This window comes from Cupressus sempervirens, chromosome 3 (assembly GCF_028749045.1).
Source record: "Cupressus sempervirens isolate cs-2001-9-10 chromosome 3, ASM2874904v1, whole genome shotgun sequence".
In the NCBI taxonomy this organism is placed as follows: domain Eukaryota; kingdom Viridiplantae; phylum Streptophyta; class Pinopsida; order Cupressales; family Cupressaceae; genus Cupressus; species Cupressus sempervirens.
This window is the reverse complement of record NC_143120.1, coordinates 129015377-129036555: the sequence shown is the minus strand read 5'-3', so window position 1 is coordinate 129036555 and position 21179 is coordinate 129015377.

The window sequence follows — 21179 nt, the reverse complement described above, 5'->3', positions numbered from 1 at the left end:
TAAACTATTCAACCATGTCATCAACATGCTAACTAGGTTAGAACAGTAAGTCAAATGCCAAAAAGAAAATTGGATTACACAATTTCTTCATACTTTCTTGGTCTACTATCCTAATTACTTTATGCTAACTTCTCCCTCTTAGTTTTTGTATCCTTTTTCTTTCCTTTATTCCTTCTTACATTTTCTCCCTCTATATGCATTGCTCATCTTCTACTATTCTCTATTTTGATCAGCTTCTTCATCTTCCCCCTCAACTGCTGATCAAAGGTCGTTGATCAGTTCTGCTTACCTCTCTCTCTTTGACAACAATGCCAAAGACACATTATCTCAGCATCTTATCATGCAAGTGTAGCATTTTCAGGTTCTTTTAATTTCTCCCTCTATGACCTTGCTTGTGACTAATTTTGTAGCTTCTGCACTTTGATTACTTGAGGCATGAATCCTAAAGTAAATATCCTCTGCACTAGTGTGTAATATTTCAACAATCAATTCCTCTGATGTAGGGTAGTCTTGCATTTTCTTAAGTAGCCTTGGCTAGGGGTATCACCCCTAACTTACCTCTAAGATACTCAAAACAAGCTTTAGGTAGTGCTTTTGTGAAGATGTCACTAATCTATTCCTTTGAGCTAACATATTCCATTTTTATTTTTTTTTCTTCCACCAATTCTCTTACATAGTGATACTTGATTGCAATATGCTTGGTTTTAGTATGCATTACAGGATTCTTTGATATGTTGATAGCACTTGTATTATCACAATAAAGTATCGGGGGCTGATTTATCTCTTCTTTCATACTATGCATAAAATGTTTGATCCATACAATATTGGTGCAATTGATAGCAGCTGCAATATATTCAACTTCTATTGTGGACTGTGAAGTACAACTTTTCTTTTTGCTAGTCCATGTGATCAATCTTTTTCCCAAGAAAAGTGCTCCTCCATAGGTTCTTTTTTTGTCATCAATATTACCTCCCCAATCTGCATCAGTGTAGGCTCTTAACTCAAACTTTTCAGTCCTTTTGTAGTATAAACCAAAGTCATCAGTTCTTTTTAGGTACCTCATTATTCTCTTTACTACCATCAAATGATTTTCTCTTAGATTTGCCAAAAATCTTGCCACTATTCCAACTGCTAATGTAATGTCTGGTCTCCTATGTACAACATACTACAACTTTGCAATCATTGATCTATCCATTGTCTGATTCACTTCAGCTGACTCATCATTCTTTGATAGCTTATGTCTTATCACCATTGGTGTGTTAATTAGTTTTGAATATTCTAATCCAAATGTTTTGAGTATCTCCTTGATATATTTTGATTGGGTCACAAATATGCCATGCTTCAATTGATGTACTTGTAATCCAACAAAGAATTTGATTTCTCCAAACATTGACATTTCAAACTCATGTTTCATTTGATTAGCAAAATCTTTGCATAGAACATTTTTCCTCTAGATATTATATCATCAATAAAGATTTTAGATATCAAAATGTCTTTACCTTTTTCTACCTTGATGTACAAGTTGTTGTTATCATCTATTCTCTCAAATCCAATCTTCAGTAAATATTTGCGCAGTCTCTCATACCATGCTCTAGGTGCTTGCTTCAAACCATAAAATGTGTTATGTTGTTTGCAAATCATATCCTTGTTGTTGTCATCAACAAACCCCTCAAGTTGTTCAATGTAGACTTCCTCTTCTAGTATAGCATTTAGAAAAGAAGAGTTTAAATCCATTTGGTAGACTTTGAAACCTTTGTAAGCAGCATATGCAAGTAGTGTTCTTACTCCTTCTATTCTTTCATCAGGGACAAATATTTCCCCATAATCTAGTCCTTCTTCTTTTGCATAGCCTTTGCAAACTAGTTTGGCTTTGTTTCTAGTTATCTCTCCATTCTCATCAAGTTTTTTCCTAAACACCCATTTAGTATTAATTATATTCTTATCAGTTGGTCTAGGAACTAGGGTCTAGGTTTTGTTCTTCTCAATCTGATCTATCTCCTCTTCCATAGCTTTAAACTAGTCATCATCTTGTAGTGCATATTTTACTATTTTGGGCTCAACTTTGCTTAGCATACATGATTCATTCCTTAGTCTATTCCTTGTCATTGGTCTGGGATCCTTGTCACCAATGATTTGATCTGTAGGGTGATGTGTTCTTACATACTTGGCTAATCTTGGTTTTGTCCTTTCCATGTTTGATTCTTCAACTTCAGAGTCATTTTTCTCTTCTTCACCTGATACTTCATCATTTCTTTCATGTATACTATTTTTAGAGTCAAAATGTGCATTTTCTACAATCTGCAACTCGACTTCTGAATGCAGATTGGCATTCACTGGCTGTGACTCAGATGATACTAAAATTTGTTGCTAATTTCCAACTTGATTGGTAGCATTTTCTTCAATAGTCATTCCTTCATAGAAGTATGCAACAGATTTATAATCTTCTGACTTCCTGGAATCATCAACTTGCACTTCTGCATGCTCATCAAAATTTACATTTGCACTCTCTACAATCTTGTTAGTGTTAGTATTTAAACACTTATATGCTTTGCTTCTAGTGGAATATTCAAGGAATATTCCTTTATCACTCTTTGCATCAAACTTGCCATTTCTAGTATCTTTAAGAATATAGCATTTACAATCAAAGACTTTGAAATGTTTTACATTAGGTGAGTGACCATACCATAGTTCAAAAGGTGTTGTATTTGTACCTTTCTTGACTTGGACTCTATTCAGGGTGTAAATAGCAGTACTTATAGTTTCTCTCTAGCACTTTAGAGCAACATTTTTCTCCATCATCAAGGTTCTTGCACAGTCTATTACTGATGGATTTCTTCTTTCAGCAATACCATTCTATGGGGGAGTTCTTGGTGCTGATGTTTGCCTTTTGATACCTTTGTCATTGCAGAATATCTCAAATTATTTTGATGTAAACTCTCCTCCTCTGTTTATTCTTAGGCATTTTAGATTCTTACCTATTTCCTTCCCAACTCTAGACAAATACCACTTGAACATTTGAAATGCATTAGATTTTTTCTTTAAGAACAAAGCAGCCATCATCCTCGAATAGTCATCTACAAATAGCATTATGTATCTATCTCCTAGGTAGGTTTGCACTTTTATTGGACCACATAAGTCTGTATGGACTAGGTTTAGTACTTCTTTGGAAGTATATGTTTTTCTTTTGAAACTAAACTTAGTCATTTTCCCTAGTTGACATTGTTTGCACATTAAATTTTCAGGTTTCTTCAGTTTGGGCAAAAACTTTAACTTTTTCCTTTTTGTTGATGCTAATCAAATTGTCAAAGTTAACATAACACAATATTTTATGCCACAACCATGCATCATCAAGCCTAATAACAAGACAAGTTGCATCTTCCATATCTAGGTAAAAAAAGTTACTCCTGGTTTGTTCACCTTATCCTATTAGATTTCCATCAGTTTCATAGATTTTGGCAATTTTGTTTCCAAACTCTACTTTACAACCTACATTTCCTAAATATGATACACTCAACAAATCATAGTTCAGTCCTTCAACATAGTATGCATTATCACATGAATTTTTCTCTATAAGTTTAATTGAGCCTTTTTCTTTGATTTGACATGAAGCATCATTACCAAATCTAAGACAATTTCCATCATACTGAGTAAAGGTAATGAACTTACTTTTGTCTCCTATCATGTGATGTGAGCATCCACTATCTATGATCCACTTGTCATTCTTGTTCACACAGGTTACCAATTTTGTTGCTTCATCTTCATCTTTATCTGATTCATCCTTCATGGCTACATAGACTACTTCATCATCATTCTCATTAAAGTCTTCTTCAACAATGTAGTATCTCTTGTCTTTGTCCTTGTAATCTCTGCTATCATCTTCTCTCTTGTTCTTGTATTTTTTCCTTCTTTGTAGTTCTTTTTTTGTGTACATCTTGCAGCAATATGACCTACTTCATTGCAATTAAAACAAATGATAGGAAACTTACCTTTGATCTTACCTTTGCCTCTATAAAATCTCCTAGCCAGTAATGCTTCTAACTATTCCACAACTTCTTCATCTGTGCTACTATCATTGGATGCATGTTTTCCTTTTCTACTCTTCTTCTTTGATGTCACCTCATTAGTGTCTTTTATTGTCAACTTGGCCTTAAAAGGAGATTCAAGGTTCTCAGGTCTGTAGTTGTCAAAATTGGGCAGTTCAAATGTAGTAAGTCTTCCCACTATTCCTTCAAAGGTTAGTGTGTTTCCTTGTACACACCTTAGCTCTTGAGTGGTTGAAACTCTAATAGCATAGATAGGGAGCAAGGTCCTTAAGTATTTTTTGTTGACAGTCTCTTCTTCCAATTGACCACCCAAACTTCTTATTGCACTTACCACTTCTTTCATTCTGGATCCATATTGAGCAGCATTCTCAACTTCCTCCATTTTCATGTCATCAAACTTTCCTCTGAGGCTTTCTCTCTTTTCTCTTTGAACATTCTGATCACCTCCATAGATATTTGTTAGGGCTTTCCACATTTTAAATGTAGTGTCACATCCTTTGATGTCATCAAATTTAGCATAACTAAGTCTAGAGGCAATCTCTAGCGTTGCCTAATTGTGCTCCTTCCCTTTGCTCAAATCATCTAATGTAACTAGTTCAATTAGGTCTACATGTTCTATTCCAATTGAGGTTTTTCCATAATCACCTATTAATCCAAGGTGCAATTTTATTAGACTCTTCCATGCAACAAAGTTGTCTTTGTTGAGCTTGGGAACTTCTCTCTGGGACATCTTGATCTTCCCACTTCTAGTACCTTAAAACCAAATTAGTAGATGGCTCTAATACCAATTGTGAATTAGTTATTCAATGTCCAAATGCCCAATTCAAACTTTTCACTAAGTGTAGTGAACCCATTCAACTATTCATTCATCCAAGCTTAAACATTCATATTCAGCAAGTTACTATAAATCAACATGCAAGCATAACACATGAAAATATCAACAGATAACACAGTGATTTATGTGGAAACCCAATTTGGGAAAAATCACTAGTAACATGCTACTCAATTCTCTTTCTTTTCAAGTGATGCCCTGTGAAAGGCCTACCATGTTAAAGGCTACAACACACTATTAAATGTGACCTAGTTAAAGGATTTAACCACCCTATTAGAAGTGGGCTAGGTTAGAGGACTTCAAAACATTCACTTGGAATGTCACCCTATTAAAGGATTTACAAATAGTTGTTAGACCAACCTATGTCCATAGGATTTTCCTTTACCCTAACTGATACAATTGCTAGAGAGTAACAATAAGGGGATCAACCTAATTACAACATACAACTCAACTTGTAGATTTCAAATCACCATTCAACTCTTCTTCATTTTCCTAGCTTTTAGTCTCTCCAACTCTTGAGAGCTTGCCCTCCTTTGAAGCTTTGTCTCCTTGAGTCTCGATGCTCAATGTACTAGTGCAATCATCTCTCCTTGACCACTTGTCAAAGAAGAGTCTTTGTACTCTATTCTTCCTTCTCCTAAATGTCTTCTCCTTAACACCCTTCTAACCACTTCACAATTTGGCACACCAGTAGCTCTTGCTTCTTGGTCTATGACTCCTTAAATAGAAGTTTGTAATTCCTTTTTCCTACTCAATTCTTCCCTTCTTTAATTTCAATTTGTATGGATTAGGTAGGATTCATTGAATCTAATCCATATTATGCTCCTTCTAGAAACATCATGAAGAATCCTCTTGAATTCACTCAAAAATAGTTTACATAAAATTTTGTGCCACCAGTTCATCATCCTTATCCTCGAAACTAGTTCATAAAATTCAAGGTAACAAATTTGTCAGCTGAGACTTGGTGAATCTTCAACATTAAAAATAATGCAATAGCTCTACACTATTTAAATACTAGTGCTTAGCACATACTGTATTACTCAGCATCATCTATGCTTTACTAATGCTCGGCACTTGAAGTTCACTTGACACCTATTACTTTGCTCAGCACTTGAACTTCACTTGACACCTGAAGTTCACTCAATACATAATAGATTTTGTATTTTCTTGGCTCCAACTAACAATTTATTCGGCTTCAACTAGCTTGCTTGGCACTCACTGATGAACTTATTTTAAGCTTTGTAGTCAACCTTGTTACAACTTATTCCTCCAATGTTTCTAAGTGTGGCCAACCTTTGTGTCTTTGAATATGTTACCAATACTTCATTTAACCATTATCTTAACTGCTTCTTGTACTTCATTACAACATCATAACTCAACCTTTCCCTTAGGTGCTTTTGTTACATCTTGTTGATCAAATCCTCTTCATCAATCAACTAATTGATAGTACTTAGATCTTATAAGCAATTGTTATTCCTAAATATAGTAGGTTTGAGATCAATGACAAAACAATGATTGAAAACGTTCTTTATCAACCAACTTCCTTCTTTGCAACAATCTCCCTCTTTGATCTTCAATCTTCTTCTCACAATGATCTTTTCAATAAGATTTCCAACCCTCGACATGGTCTCTAGAACTTGGCATATTTTGGGAGCTTGGCAATGCTTGAAAATTTATTGGTGCCTGGCTTGGTTGTGTTGACACTTACGCTTGGTCTTGGTTTCTGTTGGTACCATGTTATTTATGAGCTGACTTTTGGCATTTAATTTATGTATGGGTATTTAATTAGTGTTGTAGCTAACTTGTGGCTCAACTTATATTTAATGTAAGGGATTTAATTTAGTTTGGAATGAGTTGAGTTGACTTGTGGCTTAGTTGGGTATAAGTACAGGGTTTTGTGGAGTCTTTGGGTGGAAGTGATCATTCCATCTCAGAGAAGTGGATGAAGTTTAGATATTTTTTTTGAAGAGCTATGGTTGTTTCTTGAGAACCAAAGGATTGCTGGGTGGACTTGAGGGTACAAGTGAGGATTCTTCTTGGTGTTCTTATCTAGTTCTAAATTTGGACTAGCTGAGATTGGGATTGGATTGTAAGTTGGATCTTATTGATCTTGTAGAACTAATTTGTAGTTATTGTTTGTATTTGACCCTAACCTAAAAGGCCTTATAGCCAGTCATATTGCATGTAATCAATTTTTCTATGAATAAAGAGTATTGAATTAGTATCATCTCTTGCATTTTTTTTACATTGTTATTTTGTTTCTATTGTATAGTTCTTTCTTCAGGGCTAGGACATCTCCTTTCGGGATTCTCCTACCTTGCACTGTATCAGATGGTATCAAAGTGTAGGTTGTTCTTGAGTGTGTTGATAGATTACCAAAGTTGAGCCAATTTGCACTAGGATTTGTAGGGAAGGTTGATCTTGTGGATAATTGATCTTTTGGTTTTGTAGATCTATTGCTTTGGGTTTATGGAAATCTTGAAAGATACCTCCAAGAAGATTGGACCCTAGGGAAATTAATGATCTTATTGATGTTATGGAAGAAAGAATCTTAGAGTTCAAGGTTAAAGAAAATTTTAGATCTAAGATGGAGTAGGTTAAAGCCAGTTTCAGATCTCAGATAGAATTGATGAAAACTGACATGATTGCAGAAATTTTGAGTGCTTTAGGTGGTGCACCTAGGCATGTGGGTACTAAATGAAGTTATGAGGAAGTTTTTGAAGACTTTAAAGTTACTGGATCTAGTAGTGAGGATAGAACTAATCATGTGGAGAGATCTATTGGAACTAGGACTGGTCAATTTTCTAGGCCCGAGCCTTAGTTGAAGATGAAGCATAAGATTGAGGTTTCTAATTTCTCAGGTACTTTGAATCTTAAAGACTTGATTGATTAGATTGATGAATTGGAAGACTACTTTGAGTTTGAGGATATTGAGGATCCACTTAGAGTGACGTTGGCACAAACTAACTTGAAAGGACATGCTACCCTTTGGTGAAAAAAATTGTAAAGAGACAGAGAAGAAGAAGGTGAATTGAAGATCAGTAGAAAGAGGTTGATGGTTACTAAATTGAAAGCTAAGTTCATTCCTATTAATTGTGGATTTGAGTTGTTTAAGAGATTGTAGAATTTGAAGCAAAAAGATATGATTGTGAAAGCTTATACTAAGGAGTTCTACAAGTTGACTATTTAGTCTAGTCATAGAGAATTTTCAAAAGAAAAGGTAGCTCCTTACATTAATAGTTTGAGATTCAATATTTAGGATGAGGTTGGTATGCTAAATATTTCTTCAATTGAGGATGATTATCAATATGCCCTGAAGGTAGAAGATAAGTTGAAGAGGAAAGGTCAAGGTAATGCCAGAGGGAAGAAGAAGCAAGATAGCTTGACACAAGCTAAACTAAGTGCTAATGCTGAATTTAAATCTATTAGAAGGATAGGTGGCAATGAAATTTTTAGAGGTAATTATTTTAGATGTGGGAAGGAAGGGCATAGATCTTTTGAAAGTCCACATAGCAAGACAACTACTATTGTGAATGAGGTTGTAGTTCAAGATAGTCAGCCTAAGAAAAGAGAAAGTTCATTGGCTCGGCGAGTACTAGTTGGTGAGAGGACATTGAATTCTTGTTAGAGGAATAGCTTATTTAGGACTTGTTGCAAGTATGGTGGTAAAGTCTGCAAGGTGATTATGGATGGTGGTAGTACTAATAACCTTATTGTTAAAGAGATGGTTCAGAAACTTGGTTTGAAGAGAGTGAGACATCCTTATCCTTATAGGATTGGTTGGTTGCAAGGAGAACATGCTTTGGAAGTGAGGGAACAATGCCTTGTTGATTTACAAATTGGGTAGTATAATGATCAAGTGTTGTGTGATATTGTGGACATGAATAGTTGTCATGTGTTACTACATAGACCTTGGTAGTATGATTGGAGAATTGTGTATGGTTGTGTCAAGAATTTATTTACTATTGAGAAAGGTGGCAAGAAGTTTTCCCTAATTTCTTTGCAAAATAAAGAGCTTAGTAGGAGGAACCTAAGTATTGGTAGCCAAGTTGAGTTGGAAAATTCTGAGAAGGTTGGAGATTAGCATGGAAAGAAGACATGTAGCACACCTAAGATGAATGTGAATAAGCAGAAGAAGAAAAAGGAAACGAGTGTATAAGTTGAAGACATGGAGGATATGTATGTAAAGAACTAGTTTAGGATTTATGTGTTCAATCCCAAAAGATGTTCTTCCAGCTACATGAGCATCTTTTTGAACCTGGGGTGTCTAATGCAAGAGCATCTTAGGCTTTCTTTCAATCCTGCATGTTTGGAGGGATTTTGGCTTAAAGTTGTGAAGCTCGGCATGGTCTATGGAACTGGGCATGGTCTATGGAACTTGGCACCGTCTAGGAACTCGATATGATCTATAGAACTCAGCATGGTCTGGGAACTCTACATGGTATCTCGAACTCGGTATGGTATCTCGAACCTGGCATCGTCTATGGAACTCAGCAAGGTATGGGAACTTGTTATGGTCTCTAGAACTCAGCATGGTCTAGCAGCTCAAAAATGCTTGGGAATTTACTGGTACTCGGCTTGATTTTGTTGACACTCTACTTTTTCTTGGTTTTTGTTGGTACCAAGTTGTCTGTGAGCCAATTTTTGGCATTTAATTTATGTATAGGTATTTAATTTAGTGTTGTAGCCAACTTGTGGCTTGATCTATATTTAATGTAAGGGATTTAATTTAGTTTGTAATGATCTGGGCCAGTGTTTTTCTTAGTTGGGTATAAGTAAGGGGTTTTGTGGACTCTTTTGGAAAAAGTGATCATTCCATCTTGGAGAAGTGGATGAAGTGTAGATGCAAATTTTGAAGAGCTAGGGCTGTGGCTTGAGAACTGAAGGATTTCTTGGTAGACTTGAGGGTGCAAGAGTGGATTATTCTTGATGTTCTTATCCAATTATGAATCTGGACTAGTAGAGATTGGGATTGGATTTTAAGTTAGATCTTGTTGGTCTTGTAGAACTAATTTTTAGTTGTTGTTTGAATTTGGACCTAACTGGTATCAACTCTTGCATTTGTGTTGCATTGCTATTGTGTTTCCACTGTGTGATTATTTGTTGGGGGCTAGGAGATATCCTTTGGGGATTCTCCTATCTTGCACTACATCACTCATGAATTTGCACACACCATCATCATGGTCTCTCTAAACCATACCTAACTCTACACATGTCAATATTGCTTCTCTGGACCGCACTAATAGAAACTCTAACTGTTCTATCAAATGAACTCTTTAACACCTAGAAAATTTTCTTAGTATACATCCTGAAACTTCATTCTTATAATATGTTGACTTCACATGACATATATGTTGCCATAAATGACATAATTATGCTGACTAACCTAGCCAAATTGCCAAAATAATTTTTTTTGTTCTTCTAAGATGGATATAAATGCACAAGATTTTATTTTAGGTCTCCTCTATCTCTTGGTTCATACCCTTTTTGCCCTAAATATATCTTGAGACTAACATGTTGGGCTAATTTTTCAAGTATACTATTATGAATGACTAAACTTCATTTTGTATTTTCTTATGAAGGATATGTTAATTAAAAAAATAATTTTTGATGGTATCTATTGTGTTTGTGGTTTAGAGTTGTAATGACAATGGGTGGCATAGTTTTTAAATTGAATTTCTTAGTTGTTACTTGAAGTGGTGAACCACATGTAGCTACATTCCTAGTAGATTTTTGGAGCTTTTGCAAAAATGCTTATTGAATTTTAATCCAATTTCTATTTGACCTTCTTTAAGATAGTTGATTTGTTCAAGAGGTCTTTGATTCTTTTACTAATGCAAGGATCCTCTACATAAATTCCTTCAGGGAGTAGTGTTCCTCCTTCCACAGTGAGCTATTAAAACTTAGGAATCTTTCTCTTATTTGTGATGGTAACTTTTGATTGTAGATTGAAGTATCTTGCATCACTATGGGTTTTTCTTTGTTTGAATTTTCACACTAATTTGGTGTTATCATTTGTAATGTTATCCATTCCTCTACCCGTCTTTATCACAAATCTATCAAACAATTGTAATTTTAATTTTGATTAAGAAGATTTTGATCTAGAAAGGAAAGAGCCTACAACATAATGGTAAATTGTGAGCCTCTTTTGTAGGTGGTCTTGGGTTAGAGTCTACACAAGATTAACAAGTCATAAAAATTAAGCACAAAAAATAATAATAATAAATCTTGGTTTTGGCCTATTATTCATAAAAAAAAGGATTATGATATAAGATTAATTGAGTTTAATAGATTAGATGTATTTAACTTTTTATTGCAAGATGATTAAACTCAAGTTATTTTTCATTGTTAAAAATTTATAGATAGTAATGATTTTTTTTAAAACACAATAATTTAAACATGTAAACTAGTATGGGCAAATTAAGGCTCAAATTTCACTACTACATAACTTATAATATCATTTTCATAATTGTCTCAAAATAACTCAATTATGTAATCAATTAAAAATCCAATTATTATTATCATTCTCATTTATGATGACAAATAATCAAGTTGTAAAATTAATCAACTAACAATTCAGTTTATAATTAATAACTATCTACTATTTCCTACTATACAACTTCAAAAGATAGTGCATATTATATTGATAACAAATTCTATACTTACAATATTTCAAAGACAAGCTCTCTATATAAACTATAGGAATCATCATTACATAAGAAGAAAAAATAGGTAATCACATACGACTTAATGAGCTATAGGTACAACTACTATATCACACTACAAAGATATAAAAGTACATAGTATTGCATTCATAGCATAGCTATAATTACTACTATATATATATATGACATGGAGTAGAAGTTGTGTAATAGATAGAGCTATAACTATGACATGACATTTTGAGTACATAGGTAGAGTCACAACTATGACATGAAATTATGAGAACATACATATTTCATTCTAAATAAGCATCGAGACATGTATATAACCACTAAAACCACTAATCGTAGTAGAGCATTGGCCTTACACTTCGTACTAGGTAGACCCACAACTATGTTACTAGAATTTCACTTTGAAGAAGCGTCCAGACTTATAGAACCACTGCAATACACTACAAAAGTAGGCAAGAAACATTGAGCTAGAGATTGTGCAACAAGTCAAACTACAACAATGACATGATGCTACAATTATATGAATGTTTCACTCAAAAGATAGAGACATATATGACCATTACATGACTCTACAAAGTTGGAGAACACGTGGACTAGAAGTTGTGCAATTGGTAGAACCACAACTAGAACATAACACTTCAATTACACATACGTTTCACTTTGAAGAAGCATCTACAAAGGTGGGCAAGAACAACTTACTACATTGGAGACATAGACAAGTACTAGCAATGACACGTACTAGAACCCGAGCAATAGGTAGAATTACAACGACATTTATCAATAGCAAAACCACAAGTACATGAATTACAATAGCTACCACAATTAGAGCATTTCTCTAGAGTCATAGACACTTTACACCCTGGATTAATGTAATCGAGGCGCTTAGAGATTTTGTCAACGCTTGTAGAGATTTTACCGATGCCCGAATTAATGTGTGAAAAATCAAACTATTGCAGTCACTGATTATAAATCTCCTATCACAAATGATTATTAAACTGCTGAAAATAAATTCCCAGCTAATATCGAAAAATAACACAACTGCAACTTCACTTAAAATACGAAAAGAAATGCGCAACAGAATCAACACAATATTTTCGGACAAATTGTCCCTGGAAAAACCCCTAAGGGAAAACCAGTTCTATAGATGAGAAATTATATTAAACTTCAGCAAATCAAGAGATATAAAATTCCTTGCCTCACACTGGCTGAACTCCGACAACCTCCTAATTTCTCCCGCTGATATTTCTCACTGTTATCCCTGCGCTAACACTGCGCACTTGCTAACACTGCAAGACTGTTTGCTAACACTGCAAACTCCTTCTCCAAAACACTTCTTCTTCAAATCCAAATGACCCAATGACCCCTTTCTATACTACACCTATTGGTAAACCAACGATCGAGATTAAATCTAACCAACGGCTGAGATTAAGACAACTCGACAGCCAATAATAGAATTGGTTGCAAAGTGTCCAAAAGGAATCACTAAAATTAGTAAATAATAACCATTTACTAATTTTTGGCAAGTGGACAAATAGCTGTCCAAACCACCCATAAATACAACCGCTATTCATAGATAAGGATGAACAACTATCCAAGCTACCCATAAATAGTGCTGTTATTTTCGGGTCAAAAATAACAGCTGTCCAACTAACAATAATTAACACTCCCTCTTAGTTAGGAAGCTGTTCTGCATGACACCCATCTTATCTTTGAGGAAGATAAATTTGGCCTTTCCCAAAGCCTTCGTCAGAATGTCTGCTACCTGCTCATCTGTAGGTATGTATTGTAGTCGAACAACTCCCCTTTGTACACAATCTCTGATGAAGTGATATCTGATATCTATATGTTTAGACCTATCATGAAACACTGGATTTTCAGACAACTTGATGCAACTCTGATTGTCACAATGTATCATAGTAGTCTCAACCTTCTGACCAAACAAGGCTACTAACAACTTCCGAAGCCATATAGCTTCACATGTCGCCATGCTAGCTACTATGTATTCTGCTTCTGCTGAACTTAGAGCCACAGACTTCTGCTTCCTGCTGAACCAAGATACAACTCCTGATCCCAAGCTGAAACAACACCCTGAAGTGCTCCTTTTGTCTGTTGTACTTCCTGCCCAATCTGCGTCAGTATAGCCTATCAACCTGATACCTTCACCTCAAACATATCTGATCCCATACTCGACTGTACCACACAAGTAATGTAGCACAAGCTTAGCCGCTATCCAATGCATTCTCTTTGGTTCAACCATGAACTGACTAAGAGAGTTTACTGCAAATGCTATATCTGGTCTAGTGTTGACCAAATACATAAGTGAACCAATCAACTGTCTATATAAAGTGGGATCTACATCTTTCTCCTTAGATGTATCTACCTTCCTCCAATTCATGATCATGGGTGTAGACATGGATTTGCAATCCTCCATCCCAAATTTCTTCAAGATTTCAATGCAATATTTCCCTTGACCAAGGAAAATCTCCCCATCTACCTGCCACACTTCCATGCCTAGAAAGTAGTGCATAAGTCCTAAATCCTTCATCTCGAACTCTTCTGCAAGGTTCCTCTTGCAATCCACTATGAGCCCTAGTGAACCTGTAAGAAATAGGTCATCCACATAAAGAACAAGAATGAGAATCTCACCCCTAACCATCAAGTAGTAGAGGTTAGCGTCTGCTTCACTCTTCACAAAGCCCATTTTCTGCAAGTATGTATCAATGCGCTCATACCACGCTCTAGGAGCCTGCTTGAGTCCGTACAATGCTTTCTTCAATCTGCACACGTGGGTCTCTTTGCTGTGTGCTACAAAGCCTTCTGGTTGTTCTATGTATACCTCCTCCTTCAACTCACCATCGAGGAATGCTGTCTTGACATCCATTTGATGGATCTGCCATCCCATCTGTGCTGCAAGTGAGATTACAGCTCGTATAGAAGTATACCTGGCAACTGGAGCAAATGTCTCCTCATAGTCTATTCCCTCCTTCTGAGAGAACCCATTTTCCACAAACCTAGCCTTGTATTTCTCGATGCTACCATCTGCACCGTGCTTTATCTTATAGATCCAGTGTGATCCAACTACAACCCTATCTGTTGGTCTAGGTACTACCTCCCACACATCATTCTGCATTATTAAAGAATATTCCTCAACCATAGCATCTCGCCATACCTGATGTTCTGCAACTTCCTGATAGCTAGAAGGCTCACTATCTACCAACTGACTAACTAATGCCACATAGTCATTGAACTTGGCTGGTTGTCTTCGCTGTCTAGTACTCTTCCTAGGAGCTCCCACAAACTCCTGAGTATCCCTTTGTGTATCTGGAACCATATGGTTCCTGCTGCCAACTGTAGAGGATGAAATGTCAACCTCTAAATCTTCCAAATGCATTTCCTGTTGCACCTGTTGCTCCATACTCTGTGAATCTTCACTAACTGAGTCTACACTCATACTGGTAACTGTACTTGAGCTTTGATGCCCTTGACTTGGTCTTGGAGCTTCTGTTGGTTGCTCACTCTGATCATCTGCTGGCAAATCTCTGGATCTCTTGAATGCCTTGTCCTCCAAGAACTTGACATCCTGTCTGACAATAACTCTTTTAGTCCTCGGAATGAAAACCCTGTATGCCTTTGAGGTCTCACTGTACCCAACAAAGTACCCCCTCTCTGCAGTCTGATCTAACTTTGTACTTGTATCTCCAGGAATATGACAATATGCCAAACTCTCGAATATCCTGAAGTGACTAACATCTGGCTTCTTCCCTGTGAAAGCCTCCTCTGGTGTCATCTTCCCTAACACCTTGTGTGGAACTCTATTCTGAATGTAGACTGCTGTATTACATGCCTCTGCCCATAAGTAACGGGGCATGTCCTGGTCATGTAGCATAGCTCTTGCTGCCTCCGATATAGAATGGTTCTTCCTCTCAGCAACTCCATTCTGCTGTGGATTGTAAGGAACAGTCCATTCTCTCTTGATTCCTTCTCTGGTGCAAAACTCCTGGAAGACATTTCCTTTGTACTCGCCTCCATTGTCTGACCAAAGAACCTTTATCTTCTTTCCTGTCGAGTTCTCCACAAGAGCCTTGAACTCTTGGAATTGACTGAAAACCTCATCTTTAGTCTTCAAGAAGTATATCCAGGTCTTTCTAGAGAAGTCATCAATAAAAGTAACATAGTACTCATATCCTCTGAGAGATTTCGTTGACATTGGTCCACAAACATCTGAATGTACTAGATCAAGAACACCCTTAGATCTAGTGTCACTCCTTGGAAAAGATGCTTTCGCAAACTTCCCCAACACACATCCCTTACATACATCATCATGCTCTGTGCTCACCTCTGGAACACCTATTACGGTCTCACGAAGCAATCTAAGTGCTCCATGATGAATATGGCCCAACCTCCTATGCCATAGCTCTCCAAGATCTCTAGGATTATTGTTGCTCATAAGTGCCTTAGGAGTATCAAACTGCAATCTATAAAGGCGACCACTCCTAACTCCAATAGTTATGGGTGATTTCCAATCCTTGTGCTTAATCAACACATGTGTCCCTCTAAAGAGTACATTATACCCCCTATCCTGAAGAACAGATAAAGAAATCAAATTCATACCTAAGCCCGACACATATAACACATCATGAAGAGGAATTATCTTTCCATTCTCCCTCTGAAACTGAACAGTCCCTTTCCCAACAGGGTTGAGTTTGGACAAGTTTCTCATAGAAATCTGGAAGTTGGTGTCCTCCTCCTTGTAACTGGAGAAGTACTCTCTAACTCCTGTCATATGAAATGACGCCCCACTATCTATATACCAAACACACTGTGAGGTTGAGCTAACCATACAAGCTATGAGTGCAAACTCATCTTCCATTCTGCTGGAGAGTTCTTCTGCACTTGCTGAAGCTGCCACCTGCTTCTTACCCTTTTTCCTCTCTGGGCAATCACTGACATAGTGACCAAACTCGTGACATCCAAAGCACTTAACCTTAGAAAGGTCCTTCTTCTTCTTTTCACTTTGTGAATTTGATCCTTTGCTAGATCCCTTCTTTGCTTTCCCTTTACCCGCTAGGGCAATGTTCTCTTGTTCCACCTCATTTTTCTGACTCTTGTTGGCCCCATTGACAAGACTTAGTCTAAACTCCTCCTGAGTGAAAATAGTCCATAGTCGATCCCAACTCGGTAAAGTATCTCGTCCACTGACAACTTGAACAAAGACACTCCATTGTTTAGTAAACCCATTTAGGGCTATTCTCACTAGCTCATCATCACTAGGGCTATCTCCAACAGCTGCTAACTCATCCTAGACAAGTCTGAGCTTGGTGAGGTAACTTGTGACGTCTTCTCCCTGATTCATCCGGGTATTCTTTAGCTTCTCTCTGAGAATCAACTTCCTGTTAGTGGTAGCATTCTGGTACAGATTTAGAATGGCGTCCCACATCTTCTTTGCTGTATCTAGCTCTGAGATATGTGGAACAATATGATCCTTGACACCATCAAGGATAATCCTCCTTGCTTTGGCATCGTCCTTCCTATATGCTGCAAGCTGTGTTGCATCTGTTGGTACAGGTACACCACTGGTAGCATAATCCTTGATACCATTCTCTTCCAACAATAAAGAAATTCTGGCCTTCCAGACACCAAAATTTGAGGCACCATCCAATCTATCCTAATCTCTCAAACCAGCTGAAGCCATCTCAAGGGTTTAAAGCAATAATAAATCTAAAGAGATCAAAATTTCTTTCCTAGGGAAAAACTCTTCTACCCTTAACAATGCTCTGATACCATGTGAAAAATCAAACTATTGCAGTCACTGATTATTAATCTCCTATCACAAATGATTATTAAACTGCTGAAAATAAATTCCCAGCTAATATCAAAAAATAACACAACTGCAACTTCACTTAAAATACGGAAAGAAATGCGCAACAGAATCAACACAATATTTTCAGACAAATTGTCCCTGGAAAAACCCCTAAGGGAAAACCAGTTCTACAGATGAGAAATTATATTAAACTTCAGCAAATCAAGAGATACAAAATTCCTTGCCTCGCACTGGCAGAACTCCGACAACCTCCTAATTTCTCCCGCTGATATTTCTCACTGCTATCCCTGCGCTAACACTGCGCCCTTGCTAACACTGCAAGACTATTTGCTAACACTGCAAACTCCTTCTCCAAAATGCTTCTTCTTCAAATCCAAATGACCCAATGACCCCTTTCTATACTACACCTGTTGGTAAACTAACGACCGAGATTAAATCTAACCAACGGCTGAGATTAAGACAACTCGACAGCCAATAATAGAATTAGTTGCAAAGTGTCCAAAAGGAATCACTAAAATTAGTAAATAATAACCATTTACTAATTTTTGGCAAGTGGACAAACAGCTATCCAAACCACCCATAAATACAACCGCTATTCATAGATAAGGACGAACAGCTGTCCAAGCTACCCATAAATAGTGCTGCTATTTTCGGGTTAGAAATAACAGCTGTCCAACTAACAATAATTAACAAAATGTTGCTGATCCCCGTTGAAATGTTGACGATCTTGGATGTTATGCTACCGAGGCTCTTAGGAATGACCTCGACCGTTACGATAAGGAGCTTGAAGCTCGATGAAATGGTCTTGAATTTCCTCTCAGTGAGGGCAACAATGGCGAAGAGAACAATAGCTATGGACGCCACTACAACAATTAGCATGATACTGACTCCAGTCTTAGAGTCGTCATCATCAATATAGTATTTGTATGGATCAGAACCATCCGGAAAAGGAGATGGGGGTGGTGGTATATTAAAAATTGGGGGCTGTATAATTTGCCCATCACAACAATTTACAGTAATGGGTGGAGGTGGTGTAAGATATTGAGGAAGAGGAAGAGCAGGAGAAAGAGGACTACTAGGACTGCTCAGTTGCCCATTACAACCATGGTAGCCTACAACACTAAAAATAGCTAATACCACTAACAACACAATGCCATGTTTCATGCTTGCTACTTAGATAGAGGCTATCTTCAATATTTTTTTGGTTTTCTCATATAGTGGGTGATGCAAAAATTATAGACAATCTCATCTACTACTGCAAGTTTGAGCAGTCGTTGGATTGGCAGGCTACGTCCTTGATGAGCTCACGGCCTATTTCAGTAATGACTCAATTGTGATACCCCAATCATATTAAATAATCTAGAACCAATCAACTAGAATCTTGGAGAATCCAACAAGAGTAAAACTAAAACAAGAAAATTCCAAAATCATTTGAACAAGTTTTGTTTTCCAAGTGAAAGAATAATATTCTTATGTTTGATATCAATAATTTGTTCTTATTACTAATATAAAGGACAACTTTGTGTTTTTCTAAGATGTAGAGAATCATTAAAAAGTTGTAGTGTTTAAATTTTGTCATTTGTGTTGGATATAAAAGTTAGAAATATGAATGATTGATAGAAATCAATAGAAATTTACTAGATAAATTTGTTTTTGGTTCAATTTCTAAGAGTTCTTTATATTAAGTTTTGGTTGAGTTTTTAAGATGTCACTTTTAGGCAACTTTGCACTAAGCATGTTACTTTGATGAATTTTTTGACAAGTCTACATCTTCAAACCTTGCTTATTGATAATCATATTTTTAGTTTACATTCCTTATAAAATGGTCTTCTAATACACCATGTAATGATTACACAAGGACCAAGTTAGCCTACTTGACTACTTATTTGTCTCGCCCAATCATCAAATTTTATTAAAAAAAAATCAATCAATTTTACATTTCAAAAAAATGTTGAATTAAAAAAAAAAAACTTAATTTCAATATGTGATGCTTAGTCAAGAGTGTCTTGTGGCTCCAGTAAAACCATCCAAATTGTCTAGTTTTCAATTAGTTTTTTAGATTGTGATTATTTTATATCTTCTCAAATTTGTCACTTACTTTGGCATCCCATGGAAGGGGACATTGCTAAAAAATAGAACTAGAGTTGGATACTACATTTTAGGAATATTTCATAGATATTGGTCCCATGAATTTTGTAAGGCAGTTCACTTTTAAAATTTGAACACCTATATTTAAGGAAACATGTCATTTTCCTCTATATATAGTCCATAAATAAATATGCTAATTGTATTTTTACCAAAATTTATTAAATCAAATGTCTAACTAGTGGTATAAAAAATTACTTAGGTGGTGTGGCAATTTGTAGCCCCATTTCTTTTTCATCCACTTGCTAAAAGGTAAGAGATCCTATTTTGAACATGAAGATTCTAAATAATCTCATATCAATATAAAATTGTGTTTATGGGACCACCCTCTTCCTCAAAAATATATTCAAGCCCCTCTCATGTAACCCATACCTCAGTCTTTACTACACCTAAGTGTACCATGAAAATTTTTCATGGCCTATATCAAATTTTCTATGTGTTTTATATTAGCAAACACATGTCAATGAAAAATAAAATAAAGGAATTTTCCCTCTTGGCATCTACTTTGAGAAGTGCAAGAGACTTATTTGCACATCCATAAAAGTTACAAAGCATAATTGAAGAGCCACTCTCTTAATTTCTCACTTTGGGGAAGGTGGAGAGTTCACTATTTACGTCAAAGCATAAATGAAGAATCACTTTCTTGGGTTCCCTATAAATGCAAATTGGTGAGATTAATTTATTGGCCTTCTTAGAAATTTCTATTTACCATGTCTTTCATCTTCTACAAGAGAGATGATATTTTGAAGATGAACTACAATTCTATAAAATAGTGTGCTATATTTTTTAATATAAGAATGAATTAATTTCATTAGTCAAAGTCAAATCACTTAGATTAGGTTAATATTAAGATTTGAGATGCTCTCCTTCATGACAAATTTTGAAAAGTAAATCATGTAGCTCAAGTTAATATAGATTTATTTAATTAGGTGGCTCAAGTAATATTATTTATTGCTCTTTCTTAATACTATGATCCATTTTATTAAATTAGTAGATTTAAATTAATTATTTTATATAATTTATTTTGTCTAGTGTAGAGGGATTTCTATCTATTTGAAATTGTGCATTTGATGTAATGCCTTGCCTGGAGATCCTTGGAACAAGGATAAATAAAAGCCAATATATATATATATATATTTTAAAGCATGGAATTAAATGACATTAACATGCAACCAATCGTAAGATTGCAATAGAAGACTTAACCAACCAATTAAGGCTTCCAATGAATCTTCAAATGACACAAAGACCAAAATTGACAAAGCTATCGAGGTCACAAAACGCATTTGAATTTGAGAGACGTAGAATTTAAAAAGTCAAGCACTAGAGTTGAAGAACTTTGTAACAAGTAGCCAAGTCAACTCTCAAAAAGTTTCGGTCAAGTGAAAAAGTGTCTGCTAGTCGCCTAAGAAGGTTTTCTTGTAGACCCATATAGACATCTGATATTTCTCACTATAGCCAAGTGATACTTTCAAATAGCCATGTGATACTTTTTGAGCATCGTACAATATTTCTCATCACTACTGTGCGATACTTTCAAGGTCATCCAATAAAGTTGGCTATAGTTCTGTGATACTCTTCCGGTATCATAAAATATAACTCAACACTATTGTGTGATACTTTCTAGTGTCCTACAATATTTCTCCTTAAGGCATGTAATACTTTAT